We start from the raw sequence: 18,758 nt of genomic DNA on the forward strand, positions 1-18,758 counted from the left end.
CGCACTGTGTCTATTCTATCTTTAGAGAGTTTGGAATTTTTGTTGTTGTAGTCCTATAAACACCATCTTCTTTCCACTTAGGAATCGGGGTGATATAAGAGAAATTGCCTAACAAAATCAAAGCCACGAAAGAATTGCAAATCGAACCACCACAAATGAGTCCCTTTGCTCTAAAACAGGGTGAGAGTATGTTCCAAAATAAAGTAATGCATTCTGAATTAAAAAAAGAAAAGCAGAAAATTAAAGAACAAAAATCATTGAGGCTTGCCAGTAAAAGCTATTAGGAATCGTCTCAACCTCTAAATAGGTAATAAGTTAATCTCTATAAAGATCAGGTAAAGGCCATCCAAAGTTGACAGTTTCAGCTCCCAGTACTGAGCACACAATCTAGGTGCTCTTAGAACAATGCTAAATTCATATAAGCAACCAAGCAATATCATCTTAACCAATACACAGGCTACCAACCAAGAACAGAAGGTGGCAATTTCAGGAACATGATAAAAGTCATGGCAATAGCACCACACAGAAAAGAGCAGATGTATTTAAAAAGCATTTAGCTACCTGACCCCCTTCCACTACAACTACATCTTGAGGCCATTCAAGGCTGTGGAAGAATTCAGCTCAAACACGTATGGGAAAAAGTTGTATTCCTCATGAAATCACAGTGACCTCCTGAATAGAAAGGACACACTATTATTCCACATATTTTCTTCAGAGTCATCTGTGAGAAACTAATCTTGTAGAGGATCCCTCTTTTGCCAGATCTTTCATGGTCTACACAGCAGTCATTATGGAATGCTTCTCATGCCTAAATCTGATGTCTTCTATATGGTAAAGACACTCAGAAAGGAAAATTGAGCTACTTATTTTGGAAAATAAGCACAACAAAGCAGATGTATAGTTGGCCTAAACTAGATGACTAGTGATTCTCTTGACATGGGCTATAGAGAGAATAAGGTTCTGGAATAATTCACATCTACGGATGTCTGCATCTGGCTCTTCACATTTCCTCCCTCTTGCATTTTCACAGCAGTAAAGTAGGCATCCTGTGTCCTCCCCATACCTCAATGTTTATAATTTCTTATTGACCATAGTAAGAGTTATTGCATTCAGTTACCCAGTTTGCCAGCATAAAATAGTTTTCTGGGGAAAAAAGGCAGTGTATTCCACTCGCTTTTAAATGAAGCTAGTACCTATTACATACTTCTACAGCTAAAACCTAACAATAAAAAAAAGAAATAACACTTCATATCTTCCTTAAAATTATCCATCAGAATAGAAGGACAGAGAGAGTTTATTTTCAGCAACAGGATATCAGTCTAATAACTGTTGATCTTTCTACAACAGTCCATCCAAACACATTGCAATGACCATCCATTTAGGCCCTTGAAGGTAGCACAGTAAAACTGATACACACAAAGATTCGGCTCATGGCCTTGTAGATGAGCTTGCATAGCAGGGTGTTATTTGTATAGCAAGCATGATTAAAGGGAAAAAAAAAACACAACAAAACCAGAGAAGTCATGGATTAGGAAGCTGAGAAAACAAAAGCTCACATCACTGAACTGGTCCTGGTAAAGGGGGCTGGAAATTACCTCAGTAGGATTAAAAACTTTTCTTGAAAAAAATATATCTGCATTATTAACTTTTTTCAAACCCTTTATGGTTTAAACTTCTTATTAACACAAATTTGTTCTTTAAATCACCTCATCAGAAAGCTACCGGCTCTGGCAAAGTGCCAAGACTTGATAACTGTAAATGAGAGTCATTTTACAGGTATCCTAAACCATAAAAATCTACAATATTTATGGTTAGTCCTTAAAATTATTTCTCTAATAACCTCTCAAAGTATCATTGTCCTCTGGAAAGTAGCTGACATTATTATGCAGAGGATTATGTCTAGTTGTTAGCTGTACAGCTTCATCGAATACTTACATGTACTTACATGGCGTACAGCTCCTCTTCTGCAAATGCCCAGGAATGGCTTATTTAGTGTCTCCCCATTTCTCTTTATTTTTTAAAATTATTCTAACATCTCTGTATGTGTAGAAGGTGCCAAATTAATTGTTCTTACCTTTTACTGTTCTTCTGTTAACTACAGCACATTATGATAATTCTCTGCTTTTCAGATATATCCCTGTCTTCTCAGGTAAGGCCTTTTTTTTTTTTCTCCTTCCTTTAAAAGCTTTGTTCAGCAGTCTTCTCCTGTGTTTCATCCCTTTGATCTTTTGTTTGTTTTACATCTATGGATGTCTTCTGTAGACAGAGGGTTTTTGTGTGGAGGGCTTTTCCTCAACTTTGGTTTAGCTTCACCTGACAAAGACCTTCTGAGATCACCAATCTATGCATCTCGCCACTGTAAATGACACCATTTCCAAACTGATTAAGCAGGATATTATTCCTTTACTCTCACTTCATTTACAAAGGTGAATAAATCTAAAATATGCTCGTTTTCCAAATAAATTTTACTTTAACTAAGAATAAAGTCTTAATACTTTTTCAAAACCATCAGAGTACTGACCATTCTTGACAAAACCCAATTTGATAAGTTATGTCTTGCACTAATGCCAGAGGAGTGTTGACAGCACTCATGATGTCCTTCAAAGATACTCGCTTTTGTATTTAATCACTGCACACAACAGGAATATTAGATATCAATATACATTTTGAGAAGTTTATTTTTCTTTAATCCAACTTTTCTTCCTATCACTTTAAGTTACATAGTTCCCAGTCTTTTCTGTATCGAGCAGTAGAATTAACACTTTTTCTACTACATGTAGTACATTTTCCTCCATGTTAGTCCCCATAGTTCAAGCAGAGAGCTAAGATGCAAACCCAGTTCCTTTGCAGTAGAAAACAAAATTACGTATCGAGTTAGGCATATTACTTAGTATAATTATATTTCTAAACAAGATAATAAAAACAATGACATAATATTTCTTCCACACTGAGGAATAATAATAATAACACATGCAATCTTATTTCCCAGAAGGCCATATCTACAATCAAAGACGTGGTTTGTGGGTTGTGTGTTTAGAAATTCCCAAAGTTGTCACTCCAGAGAGCCATATGTCAAGATAAAAAAAAATCTGGTCTGTTTTCATTACTTCTTACCTCAACACCTGACTCTCATGGTTCTTTGTAGCTTCTCCAGCTCCAACTCTACATGCATTAATGCTTTCCTGCTTTCCTCCTTGCCCTATGCTAGGCTAGCACAAGTGTTCACATACTTATGCATGAGTCAGAGTAGAGCACTACTGAAGCTGAAAAAGACATCCAGCAGAAGAAAATAGCCTGCTTAATTTGCTGTTGCCCCTAAGAAGCTATGGGCCAAGTTTCATGCTAGAAGAGTGCCCAAGGTTTTTTTTTGTTTGAGTTTTTTTGGTAGGGTTTTGTTTGTTTTTTAACTAGGTCTACGTTTTCATTTCGACCAAAATCTTGTCTATGGGCATTTTCAAGCTTACCTACACTTGCGCAGAGCCTGGTTCAGCTGTTAGCACTGTAACCCTCCTTCTCTGGGTCACTTTGTTCAGCAACTTCTACCAGGTGCCAAGAGACTCCACAGAGCTGGATATATACAAAGTTCAGGAGTACACAGCAATTATTTACTTGTGAATACACACAAGAGATGCCTAAGTGTAACAAGCAGTACATAGACATTAATATGCTCTCCACTCTTGCAGCAGTCATCACTCAGTGGAAAACAACTGATCTCTATTGCTCCTCAGAACGGGATAATCCTCAACCTTACTGAGTCATCAACCTCTAATTCCTTGCTTTTTCTCTTACGGTTTAATACCTTTTCTTATCACTGTTCTTCCTCTTGAATCCTTCAGGATTACAATAACTCACATTTTAATAATTTTCAGAATAAAACTAAAACAACATCATATTGTTCTGCAGCACCAAACCAGACCTTCAACCACAAACTGATGAAGCCCCAGACAGGCGTCGGGGTTATTTCTTGTTCAGGTGATCTCACGCCCTTACACATTCTACTTCTTCCACCTAGGATGAAAGGGGTATTTGTTACAAAGTTAACCCAACTCTGAGCATCCAACTTAATTTAATCTCAGCACAAGCAGCCAGCGCATACCACCTCCAAATTAGTCTGGCCTTACTGATACCGCTGCTGTGTCTTGCAGCGTGAAGAACTCTTCTTTCCATATAACTGAGTGCCAGTGCAGGCAAGAAAGAGGACAGCAGCCACACACAGGGGAAACCTTGCACAAATCCAGCACACACAAAGCATTTCAAACTAATAGGCAGAACATATCAGAAAAAGTCCAAAAAGACTCTTAACTAGAATTTTCCAACTAAACAACATTGAAAATATTTGCATAAACTTCCAGGGACCTCCAGGGGAGCCAAGCACCTTTGTCACACTGCCTTATGGCCTGGTCCTTCCTCTGTCACTGGCCACACAACAGAGCAACAAACACTGTTTCCAGAGCTTCCAAGTTCCCTTTCAGAATATTGCCCCAGGAGTTTCATTAATTGATACTTTTTCAAGAGATGTTTCCATTTTGACAGACTGATATTTTCAGATGCACAACAGTAATTTCCAGTTTTAAATATCCACTTCAAATTTAAGGTTTTATAATTCGTGTTTAAAAAAAAAAAGAAAATAAATTCAACAAATGTTCCCTTTATCTAAAAACAAACTTTGGCATCCTTGCAAATCCAAAAGATGTTTGTGTGCGTATCCATATATGCATGTGAATATGACTAAGTATTACCTAACATAAATCTTCTAGTCAGACACCAGTCCTTTAAACATTGAGTGACAACCAGGCTACAGTTCTCAAATATAAAGGTAAAGAATATCTCAAGTATATGAGATGAATGGTGAAATGCTACAAGAAATAAAGCATTTGAAGCTGTAAGACTGCACACACTGAATTCTGCTGGCCAAGGTTATTGCATACACTAGGAACTCCATATCATGCCCCTCTCTCCCCCAAGACCACAAATAACATCCTTGTGCAATCTCCTCCTACCTCAGGAGCCATGAATATGCACCCCATCTCCTTCTATGATCATCTCTCCCTCACTTTTATGAGACGGTTATATCCAAGATGTTAAATCACCTCTTTTTTGAGGAGATAAAATAGAGTATGGTTATGCAGATATTAAAGAATCCTTTCAAATTCTCATGTGATTACAGACTTACACCCATGCATCTGTTTTTGCAGGATCTGCACTAAAGGCTAAATCTGTACTGTTGACTCATTGCACTGGAAAAATTGTGCTCTCTCAGTATAGTCTGGAAAGAATAATTTAACTCTGCTATTCCAAAGTACAGCTTTAAAACTGAGTCTGCCCTAAGAGTACTTCCTGGCATGGCGTTCTGATATTCCCAAACTGGTAACATACTGAAGTTTTCAGTAGTTTCTGCTTATATATCTGTTCCAACATACCTATCACTGTTATGAGTAATCTATAAATAAAAAAAACTAGACTTTGGGAGCAGGAAAATTAAAGGAAAATTTGGCAAGAGGCAGAGGGGGGCACCAAGAAGTCTCCTTCCCTCTTTAAAAACTACTGACAGAGCTTCAACATACTTTTAACAACCATCCATGATTCAACTAACTGAGACCCATTAACAACATCCTATTTCACCCACACTCCCAAAAGAGCACAACATATTTAAATCCTGGCACTTCAAATGACCTATCTCAGGCAGTATTAGTATTATGTCAGTGGTGGTATTATGCTCTAATTTGAAGAAATAAAGTAGGATATTGGAAGGGCAGGAATGAAAGGAGGGGTAGATTGACAAATGCATTTGGACTTCCTACAAAGACAACACAAGTTTTTCTAACACTACGTATCCAATTCCTTATCCAGGGAAATCCTCATTGACATCAACATTGCTAATGAAGACCATGGATGAGATATCCTAGGGACCTTAAGACATCTTGCCATCAAGAGGTGATCTTGCTCATCCCTATGCTCCTGGCCTGTGCTCTTGACCTCTTCTCGTGTCCACAGGAGTACTAAGTAGTAAACTGGACTACTGAACTTATCAGTCTAAAAACAAATACCTTCCTAGTACAAACTTACCTGTCTACTTACCAAAAACCCTGCTTAGATATTACTTCAACTTGATAGTTTTCTCATTACAGGAAAATAGTGGTCCACACTGGGCTGCTACAATATTTGAATTGGACTGCAGTTACAAGTATTTTTCTTCCAACACTGTGCATTAGTCTGGTGAGACTAGGCAGGCTTTTCCCTTTATGAAAGGCTATTCCTTCTGATTGTGAACTGGAAGGCATGTCATCCTATTTATTCTGCCCACTAAAAAGCAAATGGCAGAGATGAGGCAAACATAAATGAGAGGGTTTGCTAGCAATACAAGCCCTGTAATATACGAAAAATGGAAGGGCATTTTTTAAAATAATAAAACACATAACCAATATTCTATGCATCATTTTTCAGCTCAAGTGTATTCTGGAGCATTTATTCATAATGATCATATAATGATGATGCTTCCCAGTCTTCACCCTTGAAAGATGAAGGTGATCTGTAGCCACTATATTTAAAGGCTATAAATTACATTGTCTGTCATTATGCACTAACATACCACATTGTTTTCTGTTTGGACACATACCGAAATTGCTCAGGATTAAGCCTTAAAAGCTGGGTCCCATTATGTACTTGGACAATTTGTGAGTATAAATACAAACTTTAAAACCTCAGTGTTGACTGATGTTATTGTGCTTATGGCTGACTAAGTAGCTCTCTTATGTACTCCATTCAAAGCCCATTTCCATTTTCTTGTCTTCTGTACAAGAGATGAGACATTCGCACACAAAACATTTGTAGAGGCTGATAAGTAGTGCTACACTACAAATAAGAATTTAGGAGGTACCACGATAAAGGTTACTCACAGATATGTTTTGTGGGTTGTTTTACTTTATTATATCCAAAGCAGCACAAGTATCTGATCTCGCTGAGACATATTCAACTTCCCTAGGCCTTGTTCAGAAAAATCTGTATGCAAATTCTGCCAATTTTTTGGATAGGATGCAAATAGAGACCTCTCTCTTTTGTGTTTCTATCTCATATACTATTGTTTCATAAAATTATTTCCATACCAGAGTGAGGGAAGAAGAACTTCTTTAAAGAAATAAAAAAATAAAAAAAATCAAGTTTGATTCTGTTTCTGCTGCATACAAAGCAATTTCTAACAAGAATTAAGGGATGCAAAATTTCACCCTAAGTAATCAACAACATCAGGAAAAAAGTTTATTTGCTTGAAGATAAAAAGTTTTCTTTCCTTATTGAAATTTTTAAGTGCATCTTCTTACATGTTACAAAGTGTCACTCTTACTTGCTGTCTTTGGCTTCTGCATGATGTTGTAAGCGAAAATAAGAAAATACTTGTCAAGTGGTGTTTTTAATCGTCAAGATTACTTGATCATCAAGAGGTACTGCAATTACATCTGGAAGTTATCAAATTGCTTCTTGAGTTTAAAAAACCTACCCTCTTTTATAATCACAACTTTAATGGAATTTGAAATGCAATAATACATGCCAACAGAATTGAATATAGGAAACAAGTTATGATAGGGGAATTAAATGAATCACTTTAAAGGCATAGCAGTAAATTTAAAGCTTCAGATTATTATTTTTTTAATCATTGATAGTTTGACAGTACTGATAATGTGGAAAAATATCCTACTACAATGAAATTGTTTCATCATAAAGACATATGGATGTTGAAAACTTCCAAAACAATATAGAAGACCATCCACTTTCATAGAATAGTTTGGGTTGGAAGGGACCTGTTAAGGTCATCTAGTCCAACTCCCCGGCAATGAGCAGGGACATCTTCAACTACATCAGGTTGCTCAGAGCCTTGTCCAACCTGACCTCGAAGGTTGCCAGGGATGGGGCATCTACCACTTCTCTGGGCAACCTGCTCCAGTGTTTCACCACTCTCACTATGAATTTTTTTTTCCTTATATTTAGTCTGACTCTACCTTCTTTTAGTTTAAAACCATTACCCCTTGTCCTACCGCTCCAGGCCCTGCTAAAAAGTCTGTCCCCATCTTTCTTATAAGCCCCCTTTAAGTACTGGAAGGCTGCAATAAGGTCTCCCCGGAGCCTTCTCTTCTCCAGGCTGAACAACCCCAACTCTCTCAGCCTGTCCTCACAGGAGAAGGGTTCCATCCCGCTGATCACTTCCATGGCCCTCCTCTGGACCTGCTCCAATCCTTGCCTTCCAAGACAGTATGGATCTCCTCAAGATCTTTTGTCTTACTATTAGGTTTGCTCTTCAACCAAGTCAGAAAACTGATCCCGCTGAAAGATGAGCCCTGTTATTCTCAGAAGCAGCAGACAGGAACATAGTGGAGAAGACACGGCCACCTTTTCAGTGCATTTTTACATCCACTTAACTGCTCATGAAACCACATCCTAAATACTAATAAAATAAAAGGCAGTCAGCGGCAGCTCCCATAGGACAGCAAGGTGCTGATCTGCCAACATACCACATGGAGCAGAACAGTGAACTACGGCAGGCACCGACTTGAGAGGAGCACGGATCCCTCTATTCAGTCATTTGCTCAGGGAAAACACAGGCACAGCTGTCCTAGCAACCACAGGTGAAGTGAGGAAAACACTAACAGATTCTCCCAAAAAGAAATGCTTTCTTTGTCTCAAGGGATAATTTAAATCAACATTTTACTCGATACAATGCAATGGAAGAAGAGCACTAACATGCTCAGTCACTTTGACTCAGCAGCCTTGCAGTAACTGGTTAAGCAGCACTAACTCTGTAATTTGTAATTTTCTGTCTGCTGACAAAACTTAGCATGAGGCAGGCCAAGTTGTATTAGTTCAGAATAACTAACAAATATTTGTTTATACAGATATACTCAGATATGTAACTACTAACCATAATTTAATATTTATATCTTAAAATCCATGTATTGTAATTATTAAATCATATATACATGTACACATTTCTTTATGTTGATACCAAAACTGTTTACAGGAAATAAAACATTAGATGATACTTAAGATCAACCCTATCAAAAAAATTTCTTCCTTGATAAAAAGGGGATTTGCTTCCCAAGAGTACTTCTGAAAATTAGAATCTAATCAAGACATAAAACACAGCTTCAAAGATTTTCTATGTCTCCTATTTTATTACATTATAAGCTAGTTCAGAGTCAGTCATGATTATTCTTTGTTTACTCACATTCTTTATTCTGAGAGTGAAGAAGAACATCACAATTTAACCGGATTAGCGATGTAGGAACCTGTAGGAACTCAGACACTTTGTAGGTTTTTGTCTCTAAAGAAAAAAGGCTCAAGATTTTAAAAAACGGATAGGCCTAAAAATTTGACGGAGGAAATAAATAATTTTTTCTGGTTATGGCTGCAAAGTTGGGAAACAGTTTGAAAGACGGACATCTGCCTCTCTACAAGTAAGCATCTAACACTAATGTTTCCAAAACTGCCTTTTTCCAGGGTTTAAAATTCCAAATTAGTGCCAAAATATTCCACTCAAAAATCCCTAGATGCCTGTTGAAAGAGAGTTTAAGCTTTTGCCTCCAAAACCAGGGTAGAGTTCTTATTTTCCAGTCCCTCTGTGCCACCTTAGATGCATTTGCAATAGATTTACTTTTAGGTTTACTTGTTTTTAATCACAAATTATGAAAAAATATCACCTTTAAAGAATATCATCATCACTGGACAGTGAAGCACTCAAAATTCAGGAATGTCAAAATTAAGCATATCTTTACAGATACATACTTTTTCATCCACAAATAAAAAAAGAAATAAGCTGGGGTTTAAACAGCTTTTGGATTAAATACTCAGAAGTCCTGCTCATAAGGTCTTTAAAAGTAATATAGGTTCTATATATAAAGTACATCACGCAAAGGCTTGAGTTATCAACAAAACACCCAGTACCTGAATCCTGATAAAAAGGCAAATCAGATTAGTCTGTAATTTTCAAAAAGGAATTAATTCCCTGAAAATTCAAATCAAAATTCTGTAAGTCAACAAAACCTAGATGTTAAAGTCTCATTTGCACCACTATTCAATGCAAATAAAATTATTTTACTCATTATAAAAATAAGTAGGAAAACATCTGATTCTTCTAGCATTTTAAATTATTTTTAGGTCAATCTTCTCCCTCAAAGCAATTTTAGATTAAAATTTCCATAGAGGACTACGGGAAAAAAAAGTCATGGGATTTGGGCACATTTCCCATTAACCTTTCAGGAAGATACATATCTAAATCCCTTATACTTTAAAAATTCTGAGCTAATTTGCTTTTCTCAGGCTTGAGATACAGTGAGTGTCAAGAAGGCATCAGCAGTAGCTTAATTTCTACTTTCTAGTCCTTTGCCTCACATTCAACAGTTTTCTTAACACCACAGAATAAATGACAAGTAAATGACAAGTAAATGTCAAGGAATGCCCAAACCAGAACTACAAATTAGCCTGCTCAAATTAGAGCAGAGTCTAAAAATCATATTAAAGACACTTAATGATAAAGACACTTAACTGTAAACAGTTAAAACTCTGAAGAGAGATTGATTGTTCTTTGTTTTGCTTATTCATAGAATCCATGAGGGTGTTATTGTTTTCTGTATCTATCACAGGTATCTTTGTCTTCCTGCTTGTCTGTAGCTGCTTGAAACAACACAAAATATATTTTCTTATTGACACTGTACAGTTCTGATTTATATGTATCCTGCTATAAATTAAATTCAAAGTAAACCTTTTTCAAGATCACACTTTACTAACCAAACGTGCAGAAATAACAAAAAAAAATCACTAAGTAAAAGCATTTTACACTCATTTCTATTCTATACTTATGTCACACAAATGCATAAAATGGGGCTTTAAAAGTTTCTGACTGGTTTATATTCATTAGCATGGGACAAGAGAAACGTAGTATCTGACCCTGAGTTCTGTCTGAAATGCAAATTGAATTTCTCTCAGGATCCAAAATTTAATGTTTTCCCAACATCCATACTAGCCACATTGATTCTGCCTGAAACTGCGTTTTAAACAACATCTCCGAACCAGTTACAGGGCACAGAAGACACTGACCTAACTTGAGACAAACTAGAATCATCTCTTTTCTAAAAGGACACTTTCTCTATGGTTAGCAATATGGTTATAAACTCATCTTACAACATGTTATATATTCCACTAAAATGAGTTTAAACTAAATAGGAAATATTTTGCCTAGGAATCCAACACTTCATAAACACCATAGCTTTTGGCTGATTTTCCCCTCCTGCTTCTCCAGCAGAAGAAATGGTTGATTTGCTTAAGAGATTGAGGGTGACAAAATAATGATCCGACTGTCCTACGCTGTCACGCCCAGACACACCTCAATTTTGAGGGGTATGATAATCCCTTTCCTGCCAAGGTCACCGAGTCGTCCTTCTTTCACTACATTGGAATACTAAGATGAATAGCAAACAGGATTCTGTACTCAGAGAAAAGAGCATCACGACCTACATAACTTACCCTCCAGAGTACAGTCATTGTTTCCATCTCAAACTCTGATAGCACCGCTTCATCACCTTGTGCTGGAGGGAATGAAATCTTTAATGCCTGAACAATTTCAGGGTCAGAATTGTACTGAAAGCAAAAATCAGGTATACCATAAATAGAAAGGTATATACTGGATACACTGCAAGGAAAAAACCAAACAGCCGGTCACCAAAAGCAGAATATCAATGCAAGTGGTACTGCACCTCTTTCTGACATAACAGAGGAAGAGGTGAGCATTGGGGAGCGTCAAGAAGTAGGAAAAAACTCCGACATATCTGTGTGCTCTCTACCTTGCAGAATGCGTTAGCCAAGACCAAAGATTAAGTACGTCACTATGTGGCCAAGTAAAGCTGTGGAGACTGAGGATTGCAGGGGATAATAAATAAATGTAAGGCTCTCTAAAATAAATGCAACATGATGAAGAGTGTAACCAAGAAACTAAATGCTGACCACGATTTCTAAGAAAAATGCTCACAAAAATGCCTCCTCTTTGCACTTTTAATAAAGTTTGCTTGGGTGTAAGGGGGCATACTCTACAGGAATGGTGGAATCAAGTGTGTGAAGACCCAACAGAAAGGCTAAAGAGGTCTTCAGGTATACTTTTCACTTGTAAGTTGAATACTGCACAAAGTCTACTTTTGGTCAAACATTCAACTAAAGGATTCAACTCAAAACCCACAAAATATACTCTTTTCTTTAGTTGCATGCTGAAGAAAATATTTTGTTATTTCAGACCTCACATGCAAGCAAGCCTTACAAAACAGGTTTAAGATTACCTAATTTACATATTAAAAATTGAGTCAAGATTATTAAACGAGTATAGGCAATGACATTTTCCTTCTCTTTAAAGAAAATCTTACCTGCATCACTTCTTTCAAAAGATAGACTTCCATGACAACTTAGTCTGAGATGAAGTAGCAGACATTCTTGATTAAGAAATTCCTAGATTTTTGTTTCTTACTTTCCACAGTAGGAAACTTAGAGTGAGATCTTCCCATTTATGACATAATGCAAACAATAACCTTTCAAACTTAATATAAAAAAACGAGATACCCATCACCACTCGCACATTAATTTCAACACTTGGTGGAGCAAGTTATTTTATGCCTGTGTACTCACATTACTCAGCTGGGAATAGAAGACACAGAGAAAGAAAATTCTGTTTCCAAGTTCAAGGGTAAAGCATATGACAGTTCCCCAATGCTGTCTGTGTGTAGGTGGCTGGCTTCATGCTAATAAATGGCAGCCATTATGCATCATTTCTGTCTATTTTAGACCTCAGAGGTCATACAGAAAATTCTAAGAGCTTTTTCACAAATCATCTCCTAAAAAATTAAGAGCATCAGATTCACAAGAAAACCAACAATAATGTCCTTCCATAGTTACCACAGATTTTATATACAGCAAGTGAAAACTACCCCACATTCAGTAATGCTGAGCAAACTTTCAAGTGATTGAGATAAAGAACATTACTCGTGCTTTCCAAAATTATGTATTTGCTCTGAAAGGTAAGCTGTTCTGTGAAAGCATGGTGCTGTGCCTACAGTAATACTTTTAATTGCCTTGTCATCCTTGGCTGTATTTTCCGTATTTTCACCAGTCAACATAGCAAATTCTATTACCAAATGTTTTGTGCAGACTCAGCAATCCTTTAAGTCAGACTATGTGCATCACTACATTCACCAGACAAGAATAACTGACTATACCTTTGACTTACAAAGAAATAGAAAATTGAACTTGGCAATAGCTAAATATAACCTACAAAAAACATGCTTATTTCTAGCTTTCATCTGTGTGGCACTAATATGCATCCTGGCATAAGTGCCCAGCATGATTCAGGCTTCCGCTCAGGCAAAAATCCCACCTTTAGAGAACGTTTGTTAAAAATAATTCTCAGGATTTGTTTTGCTTTGTGTTTTGTTGGGTTCATAAAAAAGTTTTTTGGGTACTGTTGTTCATTATATGATTCTTAAAATAAATTGTACAATACAAAATGTTTTACCCCCTAAGGGAAAATGACAGCAGCTGAGACTTTCATTAGCGTTAGTACCCAAACAACTAATAAAGGAACAATTTTTCAAATCAGCTTATATCCAGTGAAATGGAAGCAGTCATTATCTTCCACAGCAAGTCCAACTTTTAGCACAGCATGGGTATTTTAGATACAAAAGTCTGTAGGATGATGAAAGAGCACAATAGCAGAAATTAAAAGCTAGGCTTCCTGAACACCAGTAATTCAGGCTAGGCTATTCATGCTTTTTAGCATCTAGAGACAAAAAGTCTCTGGTGAGAAGACAGAACTTGAGAAGAATGACAAAAAGAGTTTAGGTTGAGATGACTTTCACCCTCTGGTCCACCTCTCCACTCAAAGTGAGGACATTGTATCACGCACGCCCTTGGCCAAAGTCAGCCGTCAATCTCCAACGCGGTGGATTCCACCACCTGCCAAAGCAGCCTGCGGCAGCGTGGGCTTCCCCCTCTCCCCACAGCACTCGTCAGAATTTTACTTTAAGAAACTTGTTCGTCCTTTTGCTATTCACCTCCAGGAAAAGTTGGGCCCCTTCTCACTGCTGACTCTTGTTAAAACTGGAGTTATAAGTCAGGAAAAGTACCAACATTATTTATTTACAAACTTAAAAGGAATGTTGTCAAGTATGTGATTACAATTTTCATTTTGCCATGTCACCATAGTTACGGTCATTTATACAGTGCAATAGTTTACTGCATCCATAGTCCTATTTATAAACCTCAGCCTTTTGAGAAATTATAGCCAATTTTCCCTCTAAGCCTCTGTTTTTCCTCCAAGCAAACTATTGTAAAGTTCTAACCTCCGAACAATTTAGTAAATCTAAATCCTAACAATTCAGTTAAAATATGAGAGAAAGTTAAATACTGTATAAACATGCCATTGCAGTATTCCTACACCAAATACATTTGGAAAAAAACAGTATTTCAGTCATAAGTAGTGGATGAGGTCCGTTAGCTGAAGGAACATAAATGAATTCACAGGTGAAGTTACTCCACAGGGAAGATAAGGCATAATGGTATTTTTTCTCCAGTCTGATTCATCTTAGATGAACTCTACAGTGGAATTTCAAACTTCTTTTCAAAACAGGGCGACTACCCAGCAGAATTGCAAAATGATATCTGCACGTATGCACAAATTCTGGAATTAAGGTGGGGTGGAAGGGGGGCTGGTTTGTTTGGGGAGGGTGGTTTGGTTTTTTTTTTCTGTTTCATTTTTTTTGAAACACAAGGACTAACATGAAGTGCATTCAGTAAGGGTTGCAGAAGCTGGGATCCACCTCCTCTTCCCTCACAGTTCAAGACATCACTGCACAAATCTGCTTCACAAATTTAGCAAGGAGCAGGGGGATGGGGGGATGAGAGGAGGTATTTCTCTTTGTGGTTTTTTTGGAGAAGGAGGAAGAGGGGGAAATGGGATGGTTTTGTTTGTTTTTAAACACAACATAGCAGATATACTCCAATGACTTTGTGCAATTAAATACTGGTTTTATCACCTGTTCTGATATCAGTGTACTAATCCAGCAACCTGCCAACTGCCAAGACATAGGTCATAGTGAAATTCCTCGCAAGTAGGTGTTTGCCGGTATTTTCAAATGGCATCAGAATTGGATGCTATCGATAGCCAGAAAGAACAGATTTTTAAGCCCTTCTGTCTTTGTGTGCCTCTCTCAGAAACATTGACTACAGTAATGCCTAAGTAGTATCTACAAAAAATAAGGTTTATTGCAGCACATGCTGAACATTAAAATTACATCTACGTTAGCAAGTAGCATAGACCAGCTAGAGCAGATCTGTAGAGAGTGTTGGTGCTGAGGACCTGATATTTGCACGATTCACATTTAATAGCTTCTATTTTCTGGGTGGATGGCTTTTTTAATTTGGAGTACCTCTACTGAGAGTGCATTACACACCAAATTATTTCAGATTAAAAAGCTCAGCCCGCTCCTAAGTAGCACTGATCAAGAATTGAGCTGGTGTGTGTTACTGTTCAATTTCCAGCGCAGAGAAAAAGGAAGGTGGCTTCAAGTGCTTCATTTGCCAAGGATCTGTCCTTGGTGCGTCTATGGCTGAACATTTTGTCCCAGACACAAGAGCACAGTTCAGCAGAGGAGCTACTGTAATCCTGCTATAGCATATTGCTCTAACACTTTAATGTAGTAACATGTTTAATGTAGCACAGTAACACAGATGTCTGTAAAACAGCCTGACATAAAAACAGCTGAGGCCAAACAAAACTAGCTATTTTTGCCACTCAAATTGTCAGGCCAGTTTTCCCAAGCATTACAGTCAAGGCTTTAAAGGCCTACGGACAAAGACAGCGACATTTTTCAGAGTTAGAGATACAAAAGAACTACTTCCATGACATTCATTTTTCTGTCACGTACTTAGTTTTATTTTCCTTCCACAGACAGCTGAACTTGCAAACACACCTCAGGTTCCAATCTCCCCAAATTACTGCAAGTTTATACTGCTTTCTCAATAGCAAGCATCCAACACACTGAACCAAGATCTGACAGTAACTGTACACCACTACTGACTACAGCTATACAAGGAAACTTAACGATGACTGCATTCAAGATTTTTTCTTAAAGAAAAAAAGGAGTTACAGTAGCTCTACTTTCAAATTCAGATGGCGCTAGTCTAGCAATGTATCGCAATGCTTATTCTTCAGTGTGACATTGTGTGCAACACTATTTTGGGTATCACACCTAGCCCTCGAATAATCATATCATGAAGAACTAAACTAGATTCCAAGCAAAGTTCTGCAGGTGTGATCTGTACTAAATGCAGAACACCTGCAAAACTTGTTTCAACATAAAAACCAAGCAAGTACACAAAATCAGTATTGCAGTTAACTACCAAGCATTAATCATTCAAACTACATTCTGTAATCTGATATTGGGGTTTTTTTCCTTACAAACACAATGTTATGAGAAAAGAGGATACACCTTAGCATACCTGAAATCTTAACAGCCTAATCAAAGAATTATTAGTCCAGATCCAATTATGCAGGAAAAAAGTGTACATTACTATACATAAAAGGTCTCAATAGTATTAGTAGTTAAAATTGTTGGACATACACTTCCTGCTACTCCCCTCCGTTTCCTGGTGTTACACTTACCTTTCAACTGCCCCTCTGGATCTTGAGGCTGATAGCGCTCCTTTGTGCCAGGGACACACAGCAAGTCATCAGCAACCCAGGTCCCAGTATGATGTTGAGAGTTTCTTCCTCCTAAGTCTATAATCAACTTGGGATCACTTTTATGTTTGGTAACACACTTGTAACATCTTGCTCGCTCTTCATCTGTCTGCATATTCACAATTACATCCAGTTTGACTGTATATGGTACATTTTACATGTGCTACGTACTTTTTCTCTTGGTTATACTCAAAACAGGTATTGTTTAGAGCCAGGATTGCATTTTCTTCAACTGACCACTGAGGAATAGTTTGCAACCCAGGTTTCCAGTGCCAGCCTGTGCCCCATGTCTTGATATCCCAGGGACTCCTCTACACTGCATCCTGCACTGCCACTTGAGGCTTCTGTCATCATGTCAGGTCTCTCTTCCTCTACACTATCTATCTTATTCCACGAAACCCATGAACACCCCATTCTACACAGTGTAACTACTTGCTGCTGCCATCTATGTAAAAACCTATGTGTATACTATAGGAAAAAAGTACATGTCAACCAAATCAATCATACCCAAAAATGTATGGGTATTAACATATTAATGTGTTAACAAATTTGTTACAGATGAACCAAATAAAAAGAAAGCTCCAGGTGAGTCAAAGGAAGCTCAGACATGAGGCCCTATTGAGTTTACTCGCACCTGCAACTTACCACTAGCAATGGTAATAGCTGGGCTACAGCTTAGTCAAAAATTCACTCCCCTCTCCTTTCCCCCAAAATGTAAGCATTTGCAACAGACTAGAATTGGACATTTGGTTTACTACCAAAAAAATCTGTTAAGAACAGAGTTAAACATTGTCTGGAATGCTATTGTTCTGAAACAGTCTGTTGCCACTGTACAGTACCTGTTTGACAAAATTTGAGATATATACAACCTTCTCAGTTGCAACTGTGAAACAGTTTAGATATATTAGAGAATAGGATTATTACTTAAGTATATTAAATGAAATTTTAGAAGTCTGAAATTAAATTCTAATTCACATGAACAGTACCTTGACAAGACTGTTCCTCCCTCTGTGCATTAAATTTTCACTTCATTCTTAAGTTATCTGGAATTAGAGTACAAGTCTAAGCAACACCTGCAGTACTTAATTAGCCTGTAAATACATATCCAAAGTAATGAGCCCAATACAAGTCTGAGAATAGAAATACATACTGCACATTTCTATCAGTCCTGTTCAATGGTTCAGAGTGATTGCATTGTTGATTAACAATTCAAAAATCATTACAACTACAAGTGATTTTTCAGTGGAAAAGTCATCTTTAAGATGTTTCTGTCCCACTACTATTTTTCCTCCTCTTTCTTTCTAAAAATCTCATGCAGTGTAAGGATTTCCCTTCTAGTTAGTCAGAGCCACTTCCATGGAGAGTAATTAGGTGCAATTGTAGGACTGACCCTTTGGACAGGTGGAGGTTGTTCCAGGCTGTCTTTGGTTGATAAAGACCACCCCCCTCCTAGAAATAAGCTGGGAGAGTTGATGAACCTTTTAATTTCAGAAGCGTTTTGACTGTAAAGACAATCAAACAGCAATTGAGTACTGTCTGCATTTTGCATACAAATTTAAACAAGAGTTCTGAAATGGTATACTTTCTCTCCCTGACAGGTCTGATGACTTCTTCCTAGAAAGGCTGACTACCTACTGTATGTATCTATGTGCACTTCTGCACTAGGAGCAAAGACAAGCTAGAGAAGTTGTGCTGGCTTTTAATTTCCCCATACCATGCAGTTTTACTTCCTAAAATTAATTGCAAAACATAAGTTGATCTTCTATAGCTATTGTAGGACACTAAATCCGACAGTAATTCAGCTGCTGGTCCAACTTCTGACCTAGCTACTCCAGCTATTTAAAAACAGACTACCCAGCTCCAGTCTTTTAGTTAATATGACATATTAAAAATTGGATAACAGGAATTACGTAACTCTTGTTACATATAAATTGGATAACACCTTATATAAACAGCTGCAAACCTAGCTTAAAAATTAGGTGTCAGGTTTTTAGTT

This window comes from Phaethon aethereus, assembly GCF_964289735.1.
Source record: "Phaethon aethereus genome assembly, chromosome: 4".
Lineage (NCBI taxonomy): Eukaryota > Metazoa > Chordata > Aves > Phaethontiformes > Phaethontidae > Phaethon > Phaethon aethereus.